The sequence below is a fragment of the Panulirus ornatus genome, chromosome 1, assembly GCF_036320965.1.
Source record: "Panulirus ornatus isolate Po-2019 chromosome 1, ASM3632096v1, whole genome shotgun sequence".
In the NCBI taxonomy this organism is placed as follows: Eukaryota; Metazoa; Arthropoda; class Malacostraca; order Decapoda; family Palinuridae; genus Panulirus; species Panulirus ornatus.
In genome coordinates this window covers 33512361-33534092 of record NC_092224.1, presented here as the reverse complement: position 1 = coordinate 33534092, position 21732 = coordinate 33512361, and the positions used below count along the sequence as shown (strand labels likewise).

Below are 21732 nucleotides of genomic sequence, written 5' to 3'. Positions count from 1 at the left end.
TGGAAAGATGGAATCAGAAGCGAGTTTCTGGGTGGGTGAGACTAAAGGTTCTTGGAGCACTGAGGGATGTGTAGAGATGTCGTTAACTGAGAGAGCGAAAATGGGTATGTTTGAAGACATAGGCGTCCCATCGATGTTGTAAGGTATGCGAGGCATGGGGTATAGATGAGGATATGCGAAGTAGGGTGGATACTTTGGAAATTAAATGCTCAAGGTCAAAGTGTAGTGCGAGACATATGGAGGCAATGAATGAGGAGACGTTGATAAAAAGGATAGAGACGTGTCAAAAGAGGAGGGGACAAGGAGAAGGGAAAGATCAAACTGACGATGGAAGGATGGAGTGAAAAAGACTGAGTGATGAGGGCCTGAACATACAGAAGGGTGCGTGGCGTTCATAGGATAGAGTGACATAGAGCATTACGGTATATTTGGGGCGACGTACTTTCAATGGACTTAACAAGGGCATGTGAAGCGGCTGGGGAAAATCATGTAAAGGTCTTTTGGGTCTGGTTATGGATGAAGGGTTGTGGTTTCGATGCATTACGCATGACAGCGAGAGAATTAATGCGAGTTGATAAAACTTATCTTCGTCCGTCCCAGGCTAACGCGAAGAACGGCGAAGAAATATACATATGTATCATTATTGCCATCTTCATACCTGATCGCCGCTCCCTGCGTTAGTGAGATAGCGCCAGGAACATACGAGCAAAGTCGGCATCCATTCTATAGCTGTCATGTGCAATGCACCAAAATCATAAATACCCATCCACAAGCATACCCCTCAAACCTTTCCATAGTTTACTCTGGACGCTTCACATGCCCAGATTCAGTCCCCAAACAGCATGTCGACCCCAGATAACCACATCGTTCCAATTCACTATCCCTTGCACGCCTTTCACCCTCCTGCATGTTTAGGCCTCGGTCATTAAAATCATGAGAGCCAGAACATCTGACCTTCTTTCCTCAAACATACTATCTATCTCCTCTCTCATCTTGTTTACATCCACACACATTTAGACACCCAAGCCTGAGCCTTCCAGGAGGATGAGCACTCCCTGGTTGGATCATTATTTTATTTCGTATCGTAGAAATTGAAATACAATAAGGTGGGCTCCAGCCCCTTGCTCCCACCCTTTCAGTCGCCTTCTACGAAACGCAGGGAATACGGAAGTAGAATTCTTTCTCCCCTACCCAAGATATATATATATATATATATATATATATATATATATATATATATATATATATATATATATATATAACTATATCATGTACTCTAAGCACCCTACCTCCAGAAACGAACAGTTGAGTGGCCGGCAGCGCACAGTCGCCACACGGAAGCGCGCTACCGGTAGCCATCAACACTAATGTTTATCCCCGGTATTAGTGCGGGTGTGGTGTGGTGTGGCGGGTGCTGATGGCTAGGGTTTGAGGCTTCATGATGTGGGTGGTAAGGGTGCGAGCTTCCAGGGTGGGAATGGTGAGGGTTCGAGGCTTCACGATGTGGATGGGGAGAGTCTGAGGCTTCAGGATGTGGAGAGCTTGAGGCTTCAGGATGTGGATGGTGAAAGTTTGAGGCTTCAGGATGTGGATGGTGAGAGTTTAAGCCTTCAGGATGTGGATGGTGAGAGTTTAAGGTTTAGGATGTGGATGGTGAGAGTGTAAGGCTTCAGGATGTGGATGGGGAGAGTTTGAGGCTTCAGAATATGGATGGTACGAGTTTGAGGCTTCAGATGTGGATGGGGAGAGTTTGAGGCTTGAGGATGAGGATGGTGTGGATTAGAGTCTTGAGGATGTGGATGGTGAGGGTTATGGTCTTAAGGATGTCCATGGTGAAGGATTGGCTCGTCGGGATGTGTTTAGATAGAATTAAAACCTTCAGGGTTAGAATGGTGAAGCAAGTGAGCCTGCAGCAAAGCGATAGTGAGAACACGAACTTTTGGGGTGTGGATGGTGAGTGGGTGCAGAGTTTGGATGGAGGGAAGTGTAAAGGCGGGATTCCATCGGGACGACATGCGGCATGCTACATTCTCGCAAAGGCCGTGGTGTGTTCAAACCAATTCGACACAAGGGAATATGTGGCATGCAAAAGGTGTCAGGCAACACGTGGAACTTGATGCCCACGACAAGACTTCCCCTGTTGCCGCGTGTTGCCTGCCTGCCTTTTCCGGCAGACATACACTTTTTGAAGAAGGTCATCAAACTCCTCCACACTCATTCGAGAAAAGGTTTTGAACAGTGTTCGGTCATCGCCTGGTAACTTGGTCAACGCCTGGTAACTTGGTCAACGCCTGGTAACTTGGTCAACGCCTGGTGGGTAACTTGTCACAAAAAAATCCTTCCTGAGCAGCATTTGGAAAAATGGAATCATCGGCAAGATTCCAAAATTTGGTGATGGTACTTAATTAGGGGAAAAAAACAGCCCAATCAAAACTTCCTAAAGATTCAAAGTGATCTCGACAAATTGATTTGAGTGGTTAAGAGACACGGCAAAGACTTCAAATATTCTATTACTCCACTCTATTCTATTAATCTATTTCTACCACGAAGGACTTTATGGGTGCAGACGATCTCGTGGACCAACAGGTCTTCTGTTATCTGTCATTCCTTTATACTCACTCCTACGTACCCTCCTCTCGTTCCTCTCCACTACCCTTAGTCTTTCTCTCAGTTCCCTCTCCTTCCCTTACCTTCCACCGTACAATTCCTCTCCCCTTACCTTCTCCCAGCATCGTGTTCCCCACCCCACCCCCATGTGCCTCCCCTTCTCCTCATTGTAGTAACCTCCCTTAGCTCTTACCCACACGCCCTGATCTTCCTTACCTACCATTCAGCCTTGTACATTTCCCTTATCCATAAGCTCTCATCTTAGCCTACCATTGGACTCCCCCTTCCCCTACCTTCCACTTTACCCTTAACCATCTCCCGCTACCCCCCCACATCACCTCTCCCCTACACACCCCTCCTCTACCACCCTTAACCTTACCTTACACATTCCATACATTTTTTTTTCCTTTTTCTTTACCATCAATCTCCATTTTCCTCTTTACTTCTTACCCTCCATTGTTTCACCGTCATTTTACCTTCGTCCTCACCCGTCTCCCCTCACCGCCGAGATTCTTAACACCCTTATCTTGTCCACCTATTCTCCCCATTCTTTCCTCTATCCTTGTCACCCCTTCCCCAGTACGTCGTCCTAGGCTCTTACATGTTCGAGGTGACACATTAGGGAGTCTCTCCCCATCTGCGAGTCTCCCCCTCACCAGGAAGCCTCTCCCCATCAGCAAGACAGGGAACCACACCCTACCAGGGAATCTACTCCCCGAGGGAACAACTCCCCACTAGGCAGCCTCTCCCCAATAAGGAGCCTCGCCCAAACTCCCAGGGAGCCTTATTTCAAGCAAGGAGTCTCTCCGCAACAGGCAACCACCACCCCATCAAGATCTCTCTCCCCACCAGGGAACTACTCCCCACGAGACAGCCTCTCCCCACGAGACAGCCTCTCCCCACGAGACAGCCTCTCCCCACCCCTGCGGTTTGGCCTGGTCTGGCCTCTCCCTAAGCCCAGACCTCGTACCACCTGCTCCGAGCCATCAACATATCGTGTTATCTGATGTACCTAACATTTCTTTCATGAATTTACATCATTTTTTTCCCATTACTCTCCTCTCGTGGACCTTGTTCAGTTGTCCGTTGCATATTTTGTCTTGTTATTCAATGTCGTAAGACGTATTTCATCATAAAATATGTCTCGAGTGTAAAGTTGAGAACCAAAGCTGATCATTTGTATTTTCGTAAAGTTCAATTCCAGTTCATCTTCTTTGGTGTCCAGTTCTTCTATGAACGGAAGTCATGATCCATTTTCAACATAACTACATAAACTCGATATCGTTTTCCCCCCCCACAACAACAAACAGAAAATACGTGATACCCAAAATGAATGCATGTAACTCGCAGTGTTATCCCGTCAACACACACACCCATATGTATAAAACACTTTAGTGGTGGTACATATATAGATACATCATAACTTACACGTATACTAACACAGAAGTGCTAACAAGCAATTGGCCCAGGCAGACACCTCGGTACATTCAGCAGTTATTTCCAGTAGATAATAACGTGATCAGAAATATACGTGGAACTCTGAGAGAAGCATCTTAGTCTTACACTCGAAGACGTATGGCGAGTGGTAAAGATAAACAAACAAAATATGAAATACAGTCTGTACATGTTACCTTGGATGTGTTTTTTTTTTTTTTGGGGGGGGGCATGTTTTGTGTGTGTGTGTGTGTGTGTGTGTGTGTGTGTGTGTGTGTGTGTGTGTGTGTGTTTTATTGTGTTGTGTGTGTGTGTGTGTGTGTATGTGTGTGTGTGTGTGTGTGTGTGAAGAGAGTTTTATGTGTGTGTGCCTTCCAGAGACACACATGAACACCCGAAATACAAATAAACATTTACGGTCACATGTGAAAACTGTCTTTTGTTTATGTACATCACCTGGCATACACCATTGTAAGGCTAAGTATACAGAGCCTCTCTCCAAGTCATATATATCCAATAATCACACATTTGCGTGTGGCAAACAAATGTTGCGTGTGCAGATGTGTGTGTCTGGGGTAATTGCATGTTAACACTTATGGGTTAGTTCATGTGAAAAATTATGCTGTAAACGTGTATACAAGACCAATAGCTTTTTGAGCCTTTTCACGTACGAGTGCATATCTAAGGGACTGTATTGCAACAGCATGCACAAATTTTAGGGTACTGTGTATACTGCTGTTTCATGAGTGATCTCATATAAGTACGTATTTGAAATCATAAAGATGTTGATAATCAACCATAAAGCTTGGCCTGTGTGTGTGTGTGTGTGTGTGTGTGTGTGTGTGTGTGTGTCTGTGTGTGTGTGTGTGTGTGTGTGTGTGTGTGTGTGTGTGTACGAATTAACATAAAGAGACAGTACATATGTACAAGGTTAAGAGACGGGGCAACACGAGGGTAAAACTCTCCCCCCGTAACACAACAATAATCACCCTAATACACGCACAGACGAGTGCAACAATTATATATATATATATATAATATATATATAATTGATGTCTGTATCAAGCTCCATGGAAAACGGTGCAGTTTCTCCAAGTTGCGAACCAAGACAGGCAAGTTCCTGACTAAATTGGACTATAAGGTGAACAACTCGGGCAGTATCAAGGTTCGAGTTGCTTATATGAGCCTTAATACTATTCACGTCCAGAGATGATACTGGGAGACGACTACGTCAAGAATCGTGAGGATCTGATCTCGACCATTCAAGCTACGACCAAAGTTGTAGGTTAAGATGCGACTCCCCACGACTGACAGACGACGGACAGAAGAATAACTAAGGAATATAAAAGGAATTCAAACAGTAAGAGAGCATTGGATCCTTTACCAAGCTATTTGTGATAGCGGAAAAAATTAGAGACTCACAGATTAGTGTCGTAAAAGTTTAAAGGCACACAGGTAATTCAAGGAGAATGACCTGCAAATTGTCATTTTTACCACGGAGGCACAAATAATCAAATTCATACACTTGAAGCGAACTATTTATCAAGTTCATTCTTAAAACGCATCTACAGTCCTTCTGTCAACAGCTGTACTTGGCAAATCTTTCCATATATCGACAATCCTTTTTGAATATAAAGTGCTTCGCCTCCTGATCCGAGGCAAATCGTTTGCCCACGCGTGTGCATCCATTTTCTACGAGTCGAATCAGACGAATCAGGTCTCGAATAGCTTGATGGCTCAAGATTATCATCAAAGCCTTCGACCGTTTCTCAATACTCGATTAGCAGACGAATGTATACGCGGACAGACTGCGACGATGCCGGGCGAAGGAAGTTATCCCTGTGTACGTGTGTCATGCTACACAGGCGACGCAGAAATGTAGGGAGTGACGACAAACGTCCACTTGATTAACACAAGAATAAGGAAGTTCTTAACGTGTCTCGGTAACGGAGATAGCGCCAGCAGGGAGGGTTCGTAATGGCGTTTGTTAATGGCGTCGATCCAACGCGAGTACATACCAAGATATTGGTCTTTAGTGACGCTAGTGTTATTGATGGCCTGTCGTCATGGAGGCGATACTTGGCGTTCAGGTAATGGGCGGTGATTTTCGTGAGTGATGGCAGCCATACCGGTATTCTATAATGGTCGTTATGTCAGTGTTCAATAATGACGCTACGTAATGGTGCGGTGGCACGTATTTCTTAAGGACGGCGTCATATGGTGCGCTTTTAATGGCGTGATTGGCGGCGTTGTAAAGTGGTGGTGGTGGTGGTCCTTTATATAGCGGCGTGAGGCCACCTCAAACTCCTCGACTCTATAGTTAAAAGAAAAGGGGATAATTCACGAAGGGTCGTACCGTCGTGCTTGAGACGTATATCGTCGTCCTCAAGGACATTCCGTCGTGCTGAAGGGGCTAGGAACGCCAGGGAAGTCGCGTCGGTCACGCTCGGTACGTCTGCAACGGGACGACTTGCTGGGAGCTTGACATGAGACCTGTGGCGACGTTTCTGTTGTTCCTCGTCGTGGAGAGGGGCAGAAACTGCGTCGGCAGGAGTTGGGAGGGAAGGCGTCGGAAGGAGTAGAGGGTAGGAGAAGTGAGAGGCAAGCTACGAGATATGAAACAGATAAGGAGAGAAATATAATAAGAACTAGTTTAGAGGGGGAGGTACTCTTGCGACGACTGATCTCTTGGGGGTTTGTATGCGCTCTTAAAGTTGGCGGGACGCGAATTTCCCTTGATACATCAAGGCAAAGAAAGATTGTTACTTCCCTTTATTGTATTACAGGAACCTGAGGTGGACTGGGGTGTGGCAGGGAAAGCTGCGACGAAAACGAGGAGATCGGGAACGTTATGACGAAGAACAGGAGGACCTGTTTATGGACGAGTGACTTTAACGTTTTCTTTTTGATGTTTAATGGCGTCTGGATCTCGGATTCTTCCCGTCCTCCCGGTGGATGCCCGGCCCCGTGAAATCTTCAGTCACCCTGGGGGCGACACAGAGATCGAAAGGAATGGCAGCAACACAAGGGACGGTAGAACAGTTGACAGTAACACTGGGGACTGTGGAACAGATGATGGCAACGAGAAGATTAGCGAAAGGGTAAGATATAACGCCAGGGAACGCAGGAAGCAGCAATACTGAGAGTAATGTGGGGAAACAGCACTATGACGGGCGGGAACGGTAACACGAGGAAGTGAAATGGAGGTCCCGTAACATACCTGACGATGACTCGGGAAGCAGGAACCTGGAGCAGTGACTTAAGGCGCGCTATTTAATGGTGGGTAATGACAGGAAACCGAGGTGTTGGATCTATGGGCGCCAGGAAAGGGAGAGAGAGAGAAACCAACCGAATCATCCGAGAGGAAGAAAATGGTGGCAGGTCTTCTAGGAGAGAGATGGAAATAGCAGGGTCTTCTGGGAGGTCGAAAGATTTGGCAGGGTCTTCTGGGAGATCGAAAGACTTGGCGGGGTCATCTGGGATATCGAAAATCTTGGCGGGGTCTTCTGGGAGATCGAAAGACTTGGCGGGGGTCTTCTGGGAGGTCGAAAAACTTGGCGGGGTCTTCTGGGAAGTCAAAAAATGTTAGCGGGGTCTTCTGACTGGCTGAAAAAGTTGGTGGAGTCTTCAGGAAGGTCGAAAAGTTGGCGGGGTCTTCTAAGAGGTAGAATAAGGTGACAAGGTAAAAACGAAAATTGGGATCCATAGCCCAATATTGCTTCTGCTCAGTTCCAGCCCAGTTCCTACGTATATGACGAATGTCACGTAGAGCAGACACCGAGACTACGTCTAACAACGTATGAAGTCGGACGATGGGAAGGTCACTCGAGTTATCTGACTTCGAGTGGGGAGGAAGAAGTCTGACTTCGAGTGGGGAGGAAGTAGTCTGACTTCGAGTAGGGAGAACGTGGTTAGTGTTCTCTGCAATACTACCAGTAGTGTAGACTTTTGCCTTATTCACATGCAATAAATTCTGTGAAGATTTACTCCTTTTATGACAAGGTTCAGCGATGAAAGAATGTAATACTTAATCTAAAATTCCTACAAGTTCAACCTCAAAGCAAAATGCGCTTAAAGGTAACCCAATAGCTTTTACATTTGAGTGGAAACGGTACGAAATGTTATTTTCACCATTCATATGTTGATTTCGATAACATACCCAGCCCTCTATTTAGATTAGAAAACTTAATGTCGAAGTTAAAACAATCGTCAAACTTCTCTTCGAAGTTAGTGCAATCGTCAATTTTTTCGCCAAAGTTAATGCAATCGTCACATTTCTCGCCGAAGTTAATGTAATCGTCAAATTTCTCGCCGAAGTTAATGTAATCGTCAAACTTCTCGCCAAAATCAATGCAATCGTCAAAATTCTCGCAGAAGTTAATGTAATCGCCAATTTTCTCGCCAAAGTTAATGCAATCGTCAAATTTTTCGTCGGCTTTAATCAATCGTCAAATTTCTCGCCAAACTTATTGCAATCGTCAAATTTCTCGCCAAAGTCAAAACAATAGTCAACTGTCTCACCAAAGTCGATGTAATCATCAAATGTCTCATTCTTGAACTTTTACGTGGAATATATCTAGTCCGTATCTGATGCCATGGGGCAAGTGCTCTTCGAGTACGTAACGAGAACTTAGCTAGAAAAAATAAAATATAAAATGTATTTCCACACCATTGTATAAGCATCACCCTGACCAGGGCTGTACTGGGGGTACATTGCTTACTCTCCCACTCAAAACACCTTCCCATACAACCACCAACATTGACCCTGACTGACGTGTTCTTCCCTATTTGCGACGAACAACTTCAACTGACCTGAATTTAAGGAGTCGGTGACTGCTCCAACCGTCCACGAGTCGCCATAAGCCAATGCTGAGGTCGGTGGGGACACAGGTCACTCCAGCCTGGACTCGCGTACCACTACGCCAGGCAGGGGAGGGGAGCGACGCCTCCAGGTGCTGGCGAGGACCTGAAAGTTTGGGAATCAGTAAATTTTTGAGATCGTCACCTACAGAGGAGCAAGAGCTACTCCCTAAAACCTCCTCTGCCTCCCTCTACTCCAAGACGGGACCTGCCTATTCATATCTCTTGTAGTGACGATAGCTGAGGGAGAGACGGGGCTTCTGGAAAGACGGGGACTCTAGACCTTGGCTGTTACTAAAAACTACATCAATACCGTCTAGACAGAAAATATCTGTCCCATACTGTAATACAGAAGAGGTCAGTAAGGCCACCTTTCATATCTGGTGAAAATAGCGTCTCAACTTCTTTTCTTAACCACACGGTGAAAACAGTCACTTTATATTCGGAAAGAATGTTTACCATAACATTAAAGAACAAAAAAATGATGAAAACGAGCATAGAATATAATTTTTTCAGCTCAAAAGTTACAAATATATGCCAAATCCAGGCAAGTTATTCAGTGCTCGTGTGTATCACATATGTCCACGGCTGACATCCACTCTCTCATAAATCCTGTGGTCGGCCAGCTTGGTGTAAACAATTCTTTGATACGACAGCAAATAAGAAAATAGAATTGTTCACTTCAGAAATCAGTAGAAACTGAACGTTTTTCATCTGTAAATTTTGAGGAATTCTTTTGGAAAAGAAAAAGTATCAAAAGTTGGTAATGATTTCTTCGTGTCCGCGACGGCAAAACTGAAAGCAGAAAATGAGGGGAAAAAATAGATATATCTGTGTGAAATATGTAAAACATGTCATTATCAGTCACAAATTTTTTCCTCGTCTTTCCGCACCTGTTCACCTTTCCCGCCTCAGTGAGGTAGCGTCATGAACAGAGACGACTGAGCCGTAGAGGTAATACCCTTGTCTGGTTCCTCTTCCTGTTCTTGCTTTTAGCGAGTGATAATACAGTATGGGATGCCATGGTCCAGTCACAAACAAATGACCACATCAGGGCCGGGCCTTAAATGAAATATAGAAACAAAGAAATATAGAAAGGAAAGAGAAGCGACATGAGAAAGTATTTACGAAGGAAGCGACAAATAATAAATGTCCTTTAAAGTGTGCCAGGTCAGTGACACCGCGAAAGACATGAGAGGGTAGAGAGTTCCAAAGTCTCAAGGTGCAGGAAAAGAAATAGTTATCAAAACGACCCACCCTTGAGTTGCCAACGGCCATACAGTAATCATGTGACGCAGCAGCTTGCCGAGTATTGCGTGGTCTAGTTGACAGTAGGGGCACAGAAGACAACCAGCTCTTAGTAGCAAAAACCAAAGTAATACCTATAGAAGAGGGAAAGTGAACCAACATTGAGCGGTCAAATTTTGTAGTTAGCGTGGGAAAGTTTATAAGACGGATCGCTTTCGACTCAACGCTATAGTACCGTCAGGATGGTGATGTGAAGAAAGGGTAGATCGACAGAACTTGTTAGAGATGCCCTTCAGCTAAAGACCAGAAAGATCTATCAACGGATGACGAGGAGAGGTTATCGCACTTAATTAGAGTAAAGGAACGCTTTGCCTCACGGAGCACGTGCCTGCAGCTATTACGGGCAGTAATGAATGCTGAATGGGAGTCGGAGGAAGAAAAGTTTTTCCAAGCCCGATATCATGCCTGTCTGGCCTAAATGGCCTGAGAACAGGAACGGTTGAACCACGGACTGGAAGAGGTGGTGGCCACCGAGGAAGAGGGGATAAATGTTTCCATTACTGCGGCAGTAACTTCTAATATGTGCCTGGTATAGACAGAAACATCATCACATGAGACAGTAATTCACCGAAGGAAATTAAAAAAGGAATTTTCGTAGATTATTCCAGTCAGCCATGCTAAGGTGGTGATATGTAGTCTTAGAAGGGGCTGCTGGAAGGAAAGGTGCCTATATATATATATATATATATATATATATATATATATATATATATATATATATATATATATATATATATATAATATATAAACGTTGGAAGCTCCAGTCCCAGACAAAAGTTCACATCAGGGCCAGCCCTTAATCGAAATATAAAGAGGTTAATGAGAGGAAAAAGAGAAGAGAAAGGAAAATATCTAGGAATCTTGCAGGAAGTGAAAACCCTGTTATTTGGAAAGACATGAGAGGGTAGAGAGTTCCAAAGTTTCGAGGTGTAGGGAAAGAAACAGGTTAGCAAAACGACCCACCCTTGAGTTGCTAACGGCCACACAGTAATTATGTGACGCAGCAGCTTGCCGAGTATTGCGTGGTCTAGCTAGTGGTGAGGGGGCACACAAGCAGCCAGCTCTCGGGAGCAAAAACCAAAGTAACACCTATAGAAGAGGGAAAGTGAACCAACATTGCGGCGTAGGGCAAGGGGGTCAAGATTGAATGTTAGCCTGGGACAGTCTATAAGTCGGACCGCTTTTGATTGAACTTTCCTGATTAAGAATGCAGAGCTAGAACCACTCCAGATTTGAGAATAGTACTCCATACAAGGATGGTTCAGTCCACTGTATAACGGAGCAATATATATATATATATATATATATATATATATATATATATATATATATATATATATATATATACTGAACCACAAGGGAAAAATTAAAAAAAACCATGTCCCAAGTGCAGTTTCGTGTAATTGCATCGTTTTGTACCTCCCGACGATGTAATCACACAAAAGTGTACTTGGCACTTATCGTGTTAGATTTTTCCTCGGGTTATCAGCAAATATAAGACCACGCGCATCAGCGTGACCTACTGATATATATATATATAATATATATATATATATATATATATATATATATATATATATATATATATATATATATATATCATCACAAATAGATCTTGGTCCGATTCAGTGAAACTCGCAAAAGAAAGGAATCAAGCACATAATCCACCGAAAGCAAATTCAAAAATCAAAGTTTTTTTTACATCGACTTCACGAACATGTAAAGTCTGGTCCCCGACGAGGCTTGGAGAGCCATCACAGGGTCGGTATAGGGCGGCCATTTTAGCTCCGCAGAGTAGCGGTGGGAGCAGGTGGCTGGGTGGCAGCGGGTGGCTGGGAGGGTGGCACGCCTGGCCACCCACTGTGTGACGTGCTGAGCTGAGCATAGTCACCGCCCCCTCAACCACTCACTACCACCCCCCCACGCACTACACCCGACGTCCTAATGAGCCGGCGCTGATATCTCCCCCACACCTCCTCCACCCCCGAACACCCTCCATCGGTACACCGCACTCCTTGCTGCCACGCACCTCACGGTACACTCCTCACACTCTGCACCCAACGGTAACCCACGCCTCCTCCTGCCACGCACCCTAAGATACACCACGCACTTTGCTGCCACGCACCTCAAACCCACGCCTCCTCCTGCCACGCACCCTAAGATACACCACGCACTTTGCTGCCACGCACCTCAAGATATACCATACACGTTGCTGCCACGCACCTCAAGATATACCACGCACCTTGCTGCCACGCACCCAGCACATCTCTCTCATCACTGCCACGTATACTGGAGTGTCCCTCACTCAGCGATACGGCAAGACCTCACTCACACTCATTACCACCACTCCTCATAACACAACCCACAATGCTTTTCTACCATCACTCACGAACTGATCCCATCTTCCCCTCACACCAAAACAAATACACGGAGATCACATTACTAAACTCTGAAGGCCCTATTAGTTGATTTACCTCTTTTATGCCCTACTCGTACATAGAGAGAGGGAGTGGTCCACTGCCACTTATCGTCCTTTTTTTACATGACCTATACCTTTGAATTTGCTGATGTTTCTCGTACTTACTTCCTCGTCGATCAGTTCTTCCCAAGTGTCCACAAGTCTTCTGCTGAATAGAGGCCTCGCGTGCGTGTGTGTGATTATTGTTTGTGTGTAACGAGGAGAAAGTTGCCCCGCCTCTTAACCTTGTATACATGTATCATGAATTCAATCTTATGTATTTATGCACACACACATACACACACACACACACACACACACACACACACACCAGTCAGGTACCTATTTATCGACCAGCCCAGGGGAGATGATGAACACCTGGGTGGGATGTAGGCCCGACCTGCCGGGCCCACGACTCGAACCCACAGGGGTCCAGCCCCAGTGTGTGTGTGTGTGTGTGTGTGTGTGTGTGTGTGTGTGTGTGTGTGTGTGTGTGTGTGTGTGTGTGTGATTCCTTTCTGTAATAACTGATACACATAATTACCTATTCATACATGAGAGTATATACGGGTCTTACCGTCAGCGGTGAGACAGTAAAGACCGAGTATATATACATGGATGTGAAGTGTTCCTTGGAATGTATAGCAGTAACGCGTCAGGAACTTGAGTAGTAATATGTGTAAAGTGAAGAATGAAGAGTATAGCGGTAAGGAGCGAGGTATATTGTTCAGTGTTATGTGTCTTGAGGTGTTGTCGTAGTAGTAGTAGTAGTACATGAGGTGTACTTTGGAGGTTATATTCTCATGTATCATGAAGCATATAAGGAGGTATTCTATGGAGGATGTATCAGTAGAGCAAGAGATATTCACCGAGTGAGCTGTATTACCGTGTGCCCAGCAGAGCTAAATGAGACGCCCGCAAGGGGAGTGATACATAAAGAGTACAACAGTTATGATCGAGCTATACCGAAATGTGAGGAGTAACCTAAGGTGACAATCATCAACAACACTGGCTTATGGTGGAGTAATGGACCTTTGTATGGACTATAGCATGGACTGTATTGCTGTCTTTGAGTGAGCAGTGCAATGTACAGGCTATGCGAACTACAAACGAGCGCAAAACCATACCGAATGAAATGGTTTATAAATATAAAAGAAGTAATGAATGAAACATTCCTTCAGATGCAGTGGGGACTTTAATATTCTACTCTATGTATACTGATGATCATATAGTAGCCAGAGTAACGTACCGTAGATTGTCTTACGGTTTCGTAAATGACGTGAAATATCTTCACAGTCGACGAATAGCTATAAAAACAGTTGGTGTTTTCTTGTCCTCCAGCGTACAATTGACGAAAGGTTACGGAAAGAGACTGCATGACTTCCTTCCCTCTTCTTTTTTGTGTGTAATTCTGAGTAATGGGTATTTCTTCTTTTACAGTAAACTGCCGAGGATCTTTGACCCGTTCAACTTGAAGACATGATACCTGAGCGCTGCGGTAGAACCCTTGGGTATTCCAGCCTGGCCTTTAACCTACCCCGTAGGAGTCGGGTCAAAAGCTGGGCCATCATCCTCATGGGCTGTTCGTATCGTCGTGCGTGCTCATAGGCCGCACCGTCGTGCGTTCTCATGGGCCGTCAGCATCGTCGTGCGTCACATGGGCCGTTCCGTCATGCTTGCGATGGCTGTCTGTACTGCATCATCAGCGTATATCATGAAATGTTCCGATTTCCTCGAACAGAAAGAAAAAATATTTCAGTATCATCATTCATATTGTGCGTGTACACAACTAGGCACCAAGAAGCTAGCCAACCTGATCGCGTCTTCTGTCCGCGTTTGCTGCCTGCGTCCTCTGCCATTTGGACATCTTTTGGCACGCTACTAGTGACCTCGTCCCATTCCGAGAAGGTCCTTTTGACGTGTGTCCTTTGATCCATTCCAATAAAATAATCTGTCCGTCGATTAAGGATTAAGCTATCCTTATTTCTGCTTGAACATCCAGCTTCTTTACCATCCACCTATTTGGGATAGTGTCAAACGCTTTCTGGCAGGTCAGATATACAGACAATCCACACAGTCTTCTCTTTTGTCTAAAACGGAGCTTCCTCACTCGTAGAAATCGAAGAGGTTCATTACACATGACCATCTTTCTACGAAACCATGTTAGTCTCTCACTCGGGTAGTCTTACGTCTGAGGAAGTCTAACATTTGCTTTCTTGCTTAACTTTACCAACGACTTAAAAGACAACAATCGCCAGAAAGACAGGTCTGTAGTTCAACACCTCCTCCTGTTCTCTTGTGTAATAGTAAGTATGACGTTTACCCTCCTTCACTTCCTTGGCGCTTTGGCTTTCTCCAGTGACGTTTTGAGAAGGAAATTCTTGAAACTTGAAATACATCCCAGAGGTCTTTTCTGTTTATTGGGGATCTTCTAGTGAATCACATTCGTGTTGCTTAAAACTCTCTCTCTTGGTTTGAGGTTTAAGGCTTCTATGTTCCTCTTCCTTCTCTGTAAATGTCACATAACCTTTTATTGCAAAGCTCTGGTTATTGGCTACTTAGCTCCAGTTCCCAACCTAAATTTACCATAAAAACTGGAGAGTTTTGTATTGTTCCCACTCATAAAAAGGAGAGGAATGAGTAAGGTTGATTTTCGAGGGAAGGAAATATCGGGCGGATTTTCAACGAAAGGAAATGTAAGGTGGATCTCCAAGGAAAGCAAATTTTGGGTAGGAATGGATATGTAGGGTGCATCTTCAATGAATGAAATTTATTGGGTGGATCTCCAACTGAAGGAAATGTAGAGTGGGTGTGGAAGGAAATGAACGAGGTTGGAACTTCAAGGAAATATATGTAGAGTCGGTTGGGTCTTCAAGAGAACGAGTTGAAAGGAAGATCTTCGAGGAAAATGGGTGTAAGGAGGGTCTTCCTGTAGTGTGGGTAGGGTGAGTCTTCACGTAGGGTGGAGAGAGATGAGGATGGTACACTGGGTCTTCACGTAGTGACGGGGGGAAAATGGTAGCAGTAAGGTGGGTCTTCTTCACACAGCTTGTGAGAAGATGGTAGTGGTAGGGGGTACGTGCAGCGTGGTCACTTGGCTCCCCTGCTGGGGGATGATGGATGGTCGGTACACTGTTGACAGCCTAATGGGTTATTGTGGTGACGCTGCTGGAGACAAGCTGTTACTGGCGGTGCCATGAAGAACACAGCAACACACGCACGGAAGCACACACATACATAACATTCCTGACAGGAGATCATATGCAAACGGAAGCAGTCATCAAAGGAGTTTCCGCACTGAAACACTCTCTCTCTCTCTCTCTCTCTAATATTCTGCTGTGCACTGATAGAGATCGAATGGTGGTTAAAAGAACGATGGCAAAATCATAATTGACGTCAATAAAACGTTCACTAAAGAACTTTTTGCAATACCTCCCTCACCTGATGTTGCCATCCTTTTGAAGTGAGCAAAAGGACGGATGCGCTAATAGCACACGAGTCATTCTTTTCTTTAACCATCTGTTTTCTGTAATCCTAGAGCTTTTTTTTTTCTTGCAACGCCTGCAACTTCAGCGCTGCACCATGACCCGTAGCAAAGGGAATGATAATCTCCTTAGGAGCGACAAGTTCTGCGACGAGACTGTACTCATTTCCGTCCATGGAACACTGCAACAACCTGACCGAAGTTGATTTTTTTTTTACTCGCTGCATAGCCACAAGCACCCTGGCGATCCCGTAACGCCAAGATCACTGCATACTTTCACCTATGCACAAATTTCTCATAGGTCGCAGCTTCATAAAGCAGTCTTACATCATATCGAAATACATTTGAGGAAGAAAAAAGTGAAAGATTAATATCCACTCTTATGTAAATGTGAAAGTCTCTCTGTTTCACTTTTCAACACTGGACTTTTCAACACTGGGTTTTTCAACACTGGGCTTTTCAACACTGGACTTTTCAACACTGGACGTGGGTTGGGGTTGAGGTCGCATGCGAGAGGTTTCCAAGGGTTAACCTTTTCTGTGCCTGACCCACAGCCGTGAATATGAAACTGGCGCAGATGATAAAGTCAGTATACAGATACATACGTACCCACATGATTTACGGTACAACATCAAGAGACCGAAGGTATGCTTCCCATGTTTGCCTCTGAAACAAGTCAAAAAAACCTCTCTGAAATATTCACTTATGGCCCAGGAGCTGTATGCCATTGGAAAATCTAGATTTGTTACGAATTTTGTTTTGTCTCGACCCTGTTTTCTCAGAAGAGGCTTTGTTCACAAGAGCTAATCCTAAACTCACAAAGAAAATTTATGTTTTTCCAGCGTCGTTATTGCAGAACTTGAAATTGCTTCAGCCCTTGCGTCCATATTGTTCATGTGATTCATCAATGAAAAATTACTCATTCTAAAGTGTCTCTTGCAAGTTCCAGGTGAAAGTCAAGTACGCTCCATCAGTGACGTGTTATTGCTTTTGAGTTTGCCACATTCCAGATCTCTTGCATTTCCAAACTCAAAACTGACATCCTGGAAAGAATATTTTGTGGTCTGGCCAAAAACCGATTAATCATGTTCAACGCATTAAAATCCCCAAACGGTATCTGCTCTGGTTTACATTCATCGCCATCTCTCTCTCTCTCTCTCTCTCTCTCTCTCTCTCTCTCTCTCTCTCTCTCTCTCTCTCTCTCTCACTCTTGCAGGAGATCCAAAATGTGTGCTACACTCCAGAACAAGAAAATCTTGAGAAAACAAACAGCATGAGATTTGCTTATTTTTTTTCTTTTTTCTTGCGACCTGGTCAACCACTTGAAGATGACGGTACTACCTTTATGTATGATGGCCTGGCCTTTGATATAATTCTTAAGGTCTCAAGTCAAAGGCCAGGCCTTCATATCGGAGGGTCGTAGGGTCATGTTCAGTACTCTCGTCCTCAATGATCGTAATGTCGTGCTGTAGGTTTGTTTGTACTCTCTTGCACGAGGATCGTACCGTCGTGCTCAAGGACCGTAACGTCGTGCTCAATTCTTAAGTCTTTTTGAGAGCTTTGTCTGTTACTCCGGAACTAGTGATTGATAAAGATAAGTTTCAACCGCTTATCATTGCGAGTATTAACGAATGTTTTTCCGTCGTAAGGTCTCATCGTAAGGGGAAGGTCCCCTTACGACGGCAAGCGGACACTCGTTCCAGCATTCCTTCGTAAAGCCATGTCGTAAACCAATCAGCGTCGTTGCACTGCTTGACGCATTACCTCGACGAAGCGACGGCGTCATTGTCTATCGTCCATCGCATCGTCTATGAATACGACCCGTTCTTACAAAGTTCAGTGGAAAATTTCTTATATCAGCGTGTCAATGAGCACACTGGTATCTTGGAAAATGATATATCATCATTACTAAGTATTATCTTCATGCATAGTAGCGTAGATAATGAGACTATCATGTATGATACACCATCTGGAAAAAAGTGATTTTGTATTCACAGAAATGATTACGTGGTTAATGAGGATGTAAAAGATCGGCGACGAAACCTGAGTTAAAGATGGAGATTTAATCGTGGAAATTATACAGAACAACATTTTCTTTGATAACGTAAACGTACGATTGAATGTATGAAAACGAATTTGGAAAGGACTTCGGCAACCAATAGCTAGGGCACTGAGGTGGAAGATTCTGCAGAAATTTACAAGGAACATGGGATCCTTTTAGCCTCCAATATAAATGGAATGCTAAAAGAGGAAGTGTGGCTCAATAAAAGCAAAGGGGCTTAGCGATGTGCTTTTTTTCAAAAGATGCAGGTGCCACCTTAGCCAATAAACATTTGTAAGGTATAAGAGGAAGAAACTAGTATAGCATGATGGAGAAACGAAGAAACTTGGGAAAGAACTTTGTGGATAAGGCAGGAGGAAATCCAAGACTCTTCCATAGCTTCGGCAGGAGTAAACTGTCAGTTAATGAACAGTAGATCAGGCTTAGCAATTCAGAGGAAGACTTGCAGAGGATGATAAAGGACAGAGAGACAAGCTCAAAGAGTGTTTTCACAGTGGAAGACACTATACACCCAACACTAGTAAGACAGAATGAAGGGGAGATTTTGGAAAACAGTGAATCATCTAGAAAAGACAAACGGAACACTAGAGGGTCTTGACCTATAGTTCTAGTGAACTGTTTCCTTATGTGCTGAAGAAACGCAAAGTGCTTCGAGAATGGAAGAATGCAACCATCAAGTAATTCTCTAAGGAAAGAAACTAGGATGATGTGCCGATTTATAGATTTGTTTCCCCTGACGAGAGTGGTCTGTGAAATACTGGAAAAGATAATCTGAAAGTAAATGGATGACTATATGCAAAGCAGAATTTACATAAGCGAGAGACACCACGATTTCAGGAAAAGATCGTGTGTAATGAACCTCTTTTATTTCTACGAGAGAGTGAGCTCCGTTTTAGACAAGTGAGAAGGGAGGCTGACTGCTATGTCTGAAATGCCAGAAAGCATTTTGAAATGTTACACATAGGAGGCTGGTAAAAGAAGATGGATCTTCAGGCAGAAATAAGGTGGTGACTACTATGATATATATGTCATTTTAGAGGAAGAGAACAAGGTAATTATTTCAGGAAAGCCTTCTCAAAATGGGTTGAATTTACCTATCGCAAACTGTGAGGTTCTAGAACCATTGCTCTTCTTGATCTAGGTAAACAACTAACTGGAAGGATTGGACTCCTACCTGAAAATTTTTGCGGATGATGCCATCATGAGGGTGGTAAAAGAAAATGGCATTCGTCTACAAGGGGACCTAAGCAACCTCCAAAGTTAGTGCGATACATGGCTGATGAAATTCCACTAATGACAAGTCTGAAATTAGGATGTTGCATGAAGGAGCTGCTCCCTCGTAGACCCTACAGACCAGATGGCACCTCACTGTTTGGACTGCAACACCGTGTGGGAATATCTTATAAGTCACTGGGGATGTTCAGATCTCATCGGGAGTGAAGTAATTACAACCATTTGGAGAAATGGTAATGCAGGACATATCATCAAAAAAGGCGACAGTGAAACAGCCCAGAGCAACAGTTCTACGTCATCGACAAACTCAGGCTGCACAACGTAGGGAAGAGGAGGCAGACAACAGAAGGACGGCTTCCTTGTTGTAGAAATTACTTACGAGAGGAAATACATTAATTCAGAGTGGGGAAATCATGCACGACGAGTAATGTGTGTGTGTGTGTGTGTGTGTGTGTGTGTGTGTTTGAGTATCCGCCCAAAGGGAGACATAGTTCATACATCTATATAAACTTAAGAGACGGAGCAACACGTGTGTAAATCTCTCTTCCCAGAACACACAAACAGTCATCGCAGCCACACACGCACACACACACACACACACACACACACACACACACACACACACACACACACGCACACACACACACACACACACACATTAACAAATATTCAGAACTTTTAAAGACTGGTTTAAGAATATATCTCCTGCTCATTCACCCGCACCGCTGAATAAACCGCGAAATTTTGAGTTTTCCTTCAAAATCTACCAAGATGATCATTGCCACTCAGCGGAACCTGCTCAAAAAGTGAAATATTGGCAGTTACTTATACTTGAAAATTAGCAATAGCAAGGCACGGACGAAGCACAACCCGCTTCATAATGACTCGAACAGTTCGAGGTTCCGGTGATGATGTTTAACATAGAGAATCGTTGTGGAAAAAAAAAATATTGGAGTTTTGACATATGTAACCGACTTCGACTTAATGACTTTGATAAAGGTAGTCATTAAAGCCAACAATATCCATACATCCGCAATAGATATTCGAGTCTAGTGATTCGTTTCCGTCCTCTAGAACGATGTAGCTTCCCTGTCTATGAGGCTTCGAGTTCGATGTCTAGTGATTCGTTTCCGTCCTCTGGAACGATGTTGCTTCCCTGTGTATGAGGCTTCGAGTTCGATATCTTAGTGATTCGTTTCCGTCCTCTGGAACGATGTAGCTTCAGTGTGTATGAGGCTTCGAGTTCGACTTTACGTAATGGCAGGAGGTATCGAAGGTCATGTCTTCCTCATATAGGAGGCAGCGCTCCTGTATTTCCTGACGGACAGCTTCACTGGTCCAAACAACGAGTCGTTTAAGGAGAATAGGGAGTCTGTATGTTTCAGGGCATTTCCGGCCCCCATGTACGTATTGGGGGGCAAAATGAGAAAGAATTTTGTGGATGTATTTAGGGCTTCATACTCGATCGCCGTTTCAAGATAATGCCAAGAACAGGCGAAGAAAGACCACATCCGCTCACATCCATTCTCCAGCTGCCATGAGTAATGCTGCAACAAAGCTAAAACTCTCTATCCACAACCAAGCCCCAAAGACCTTTTCATGGTTTACTCAGGACGCTTATCATACCCTGGTTCAGTCCGGTGACAGCACGTCGACCCCTGCATATCACACCGTCCCAATTCACTCTATCCCGTGCACGCCTTCCTGTTCCCTCCGCTTTTGACATACGCATCTCTATGGCAACCTTTCCTCACTCCTTCTCTCCTTCCTTATGTCCAAACCATTTCAGCAGATCCACTTTAGCTCTTTCAACCACACTATTACCACAACCTCTTTCTTACCCTTCCTGTACTTACTCGATCAAATCATTAACGCTACACCGTGGATGCCCCTGTGTGTGTGTGTGTGTGTGTGTGTGTGTGTGTGTGTGTGTGTGTGTGTGTGTGTAAATCCCTCCTTGAAGGAGTGGAACATTTATATTGATTTTACGTGCACTTAACTTTTATCAAGGATTCTATATGTATGTAACGGCTGTGGCGCATGGATGGCACAGAAAGCACTACGACAGTTGTCTAGGTATCCCCAGATTTCAAATGAACGAGGTTCCAACCTGTTCTTCGCCCGCGGGAGGCACATGAAGGAGGAGTTACTGTACATCCATCATGAGAACCTCATGGAGCGTTGATATCATCCCCCACGTCCCTAAGATCCATTTACCATCGATACTAACAACGAAACTAATGGCTGGAGACAGAGCCAAGAAAATTTTTTTGATTGTTGATTGGA

General features: G+C 44.3%; 1 long non-coding RNA gene across 1 annotated transcript in view; it reads right to left on the bottom strand.

Annotated features, from left to right (window-relative positions):
• Window positions 1–21732, bottom strand: part of LOC139749843 (uncharacterized) — a 52762-nt gene that overhangs the window by 9894 nt on the left and 21136 nt on the right. The window contains exon 3 of the long non-coding RNA XR_011713053.1: window positions 8854–9007. This is a non-coding gene — a long non-coding RNA (uncharacterized lncRNA). The remainder of the gene's footprint in view (window positions 1–8853; window positions 9008–21732) is intronic.